At 44.6% G+C, this 3,729-nt stretch overlaps 1 pseudogene; it reads left to right on the top strand.

Moving 5' to 3' along the window:
* Window positions 1-204: 204 nt before the first annotated feature.
* LOC147444554 (protein transport protein Sec61 subunit beta pseudogene) lies at window positions 205-478 on the top strand (annotated as a pseudogene).
* Window positions 479-3,729: the final 3,251 nt, after the last annotated feature.

Raw genomic sequence — 3,729 nt, 5'->3', positions numbered from 1 at the left:
TCTCTCTCTCTCTCTCTCTCTCTCTCTCTCTCTCTCTCTCTCTCTCTCTCTCTCTCTCTCTCTCTCTCTCTCTCTCTCTCTCTCTCTCTCTCTCATCCACAATTGCTCCATAGTTTGTGGCAGTTCTACACGCACTGACTGAAGCACCACGTTCCACAAAATGGGATGGAAGGTGGGAGAGTCATGATCGTCTCCTTTTCTTTCTCCTTCGTCATCAGCCATGTCTGCGGCAACAGGAGCTGGACCACGAGGAACCGTGGGAGCTCGCAGGAGAAGGGTTGGGGGAAGCGGTGCAGGCAGCACGTCCCTTGGCAATGGAAGTGCCGGCGGTAGCAACATGCTGCGTTTCTACACAGACGACGCCCCTGGCGTCAAGATGAACCCCAACTTTGTCCTCGGCATGAGCGTCTGCTTCATTGTAGCTGTCGCACTCCTCCACACTGTAGGCAAGATCTATGCATCTCGATCTGCTTCTTAGCTATTATGGCCTCTTTTCTTGGTTTTAGTCATATTTTTGTAAGGTTGTAAGGATCACACCACTTCACTTATCCTCGTGGGTGACTCTGATCGGCCTTAACATGAACTCCCAGTGTGCTGTTGTGTATTTGCGAGATCGATTTTCTTAGCATCTATGGGTAATTTGTTTGTCTGAGGAAATCATCATATATCAAATGCAAGATGTTTGCTGATCTCATTGCCTCGTACATAGAAAATACCTCTATTGATACGATGCAGTCAGAGGGGAATCGCCTCTTTTTTGAGTGCACGTGGCTCTATAGATATGGTGCTTGAATGTTAGAACCTGAGGATTTCCCCTTAGTGAGAACTCAGCATGTCCACTGTACTCGTTGCTCATGATGTGATTATGATGCAAATATGGAGTGATGGCAGAAGAGTTTCAAATCTTGCAGGAAGCAGATCTTCCAAGTCTTCTGCTCTCCATACATTGTTGATGGCGATGCATACAGATGCTCTTGATGTTTGTAGAGTTTCGAGACTTTCTTTCAATTTTCCTTTCCCCGCCAGCACACTTTGGAAGTATGTGGCTTGACCTCCTAATTGCCACAACAGGGATGATTATGTCTCTCTGATACCCATACTATCAGGGCTTTCATTCACAAATTCCACATGTGCCACACGATTGAATGTACATTGCGATTGTTGCAGCTCTTCTAAAATGTGAGCCAAGAGCGTCTCTTTGACAAGCCCACCTTGGCCCACTATACCCACTAGACAGAGCCGTGGTGCCCTAAAACTGGCTGATCCTGTGATAAATTGCAAAACCTCGCTAGCTCGCTCCAAGCCTATTTTGGTGATGGGAGCTTCATCAGTGAACGTAACATCAGAGGGGAGCTTGGCAAGGGAGGAAAAAATAAGTGTGATACGATTTACAAGAGAGTTTAGATCGGCGTGACTGTAGCGTTGAGCTCGTTATTAAGACTGTGACTGTGTAGAAGGCCATAGAAAGGGAATGAGAGTTTGCTTCACAGCTTGCAGACTTATGGCAATACCTGATGCCTCTTCATCGAGGCGTGTGCATTTTGGAGTTTTCCGTCTAGCAGTTTTTGCACCCAGTTTGCATAGTGCCATAATTTCTCAAGCTTCTGTGATAGTTGAGAGCCGTTCATCGTTCTGCGGTAAGCACACTGGAGAGCTAGATTTGGTTTCGTAAGAAATGTCAAGATGCTCAAAAGACGGTAAGGGGATTGGGATGACAAAGAGACTCTATAAATCAAGGTGTCACAGAGCTAGTCCGGGCCTGAAATTAAACACACGTCTCATCATTGTCATCAAGGTGCCAAAGAGTTAGATTTCGTTTCATGAACAATGTCAAGATGCTCAAAAGCCGGTAAGGGGATCGGGATGACAAAGAGGCTCTACAAATCAAGGTGTCACAGAGCTAGTTCGGGCCTGCAACTCGACAAAGAGCAATACTCTCGAAATATGCTTCTTGTGTTCTTGAGTTCGGGCCTGCAACTCGACAAAGAGCAATACTCTTGAAATCTACTTCTTGCGCTCCTGTTCTAGAGTAGCCGTGAACATGCAAGTGTAGGTGATTATCGTTGTGGATACGTACGAGCTCTAAGGGGCTCAACTGGGTGACAATGCATCGCTGGCTTTTCCAATCAGATCTTGTGCAATTTGTTGTCCCCCTTTGCACTATTAATCTCTCAAAAATTCAATGCTCCAGGGTTTGTGGCGATGATGGAGGGTGTGGTAGTAGCATTGGTGCAATACGATCTACTGCATGTTGTCGGTAGGAGTAGTTGGAGGACCTTGAGGGACACGGAGTACACAGATGGCATTAGCAGACCAAGGCTAGTCACAGCGCACAACACTACTAGCAAATCCCTCTAATCAGCTCTAATTGTTTGCTTGGTGATTCCTCATTTTACAATGCTGCCAATTATCCTGTAGATCTTCATTACTTGCTAGTGCATCTTGCATGGATAACTAATTTGATGTTTTGAGACCATGTTCACCTTGTCCAACGTCTAGGAGGGGAGAGTTATTATCCACGGGTAGGGGGTGTCCATGCTGAGGATAAAGGGGTCTCACTAGTAATTATAGCAGCTATCTGTGTATGTCTACCTTCAACTACCTTACTCAGCTCGTTTTTGTAGGCGCAACTACTTATGGCCTAACTCTACTGTGTTTCATTGTTTGTAGACAAATTAAGAGAAACTTGGACACAACTCCTCTACATTTGCAACGATGACATATTCCAACGTACGGTGAGTACAAAGTGCCACATTTTAATCTTGAACGCTGAGGACACAGTAAAAAGGAACACACCAAAAATTGCATGTTGCCGTGGGAATGGCACGTTCCCTCGTATTATAAAAATTGGGGAGGACTGTGCAAACTCCCCCGTGCAGGGACACCAGCACGTTTTCTTTTTTTTCTATAACATAAGAGATAAAGAACATATACAAATAATGAGATAATTACTCTCAGAACCTTAAACATTGTGCTATTTGTTAAAGAATATGTCCATTGTGCTATGGGCGGCCGGACACTGACTATACTATGTTGTAAATATACTTTGGATAATAGTTCAATAGAGAAGAAGAGAAGAGCAGCTCGTTGAATGGCTGCTGCAGGGTAACGATTGTGTGTGTGTGTCTCGATGTGTGTTGGTGTGTGTGTGTGTAGTCTTCTTTCCTACCTTCTCCATCACCTGCGCACTCTACAAAGTGGTATCAGAGCTCAGTTTGAGGAGCTACAGTCAATACACAGGTTTCCGCAGCTCTTGAAAACAGCAAAAAAGAGAGGTTTTTTGGTCATAACTCCCTCACCTGAACTCGGAATACAGTGATCCATGAGTTTATCTTTATGTTTTTGGGCATTCCAGACACATTGGCATACTTAGATTTGCCAAATTCTGCAATTTTCTGCAACAAACAGCCGGCTCACACAAGCATAGGAGATGTCCAGTTTTGCACTCGGCAGTAGATTTACAGGTTACATGTGAAGAACTCAGCATTTACACAGGTTTTGGAGAGCGACATAGAGCTTTTGCATCATGATATTGTGTTATCAAAGATTATGTTTGGTTGTTGTGGTTCCGTTATGGATAGCCGCCTATGTAAGAAAGGTTGTGGGAAGAAGTTGAGGCGGTTATATTGTCAGATTGAGTACTTTGTGGTTATGTATGGATATGCGGTCAATGTATTTTGGAAAACTGCAGCCCTTGTGAGGGTCGAGTGAGGTTTTTTGAAGCCTTGC

This window comes from Adiantum capillus-veneris, chromosome 13, assembly GCF_014529385.1.
Source record: "Adiantum capillus-veneris isolate H3 chromosome 13, ASM1452938v2, whole genome shotgun sequence".
In the NCBI taxonomy this organism is placed as follows: Eukaryota; Viridiplantae; Streptophyta; class Polypodiopsida; order Polypodiales; family Pteridaceae; genus Adiantum; species Adiantum capillus-veneris.
The sequence above is the reverse complement of the archived record's forward strand: the minus strand, read 5'-3'. Positions and strand labels throughout refer to the sequence as shown.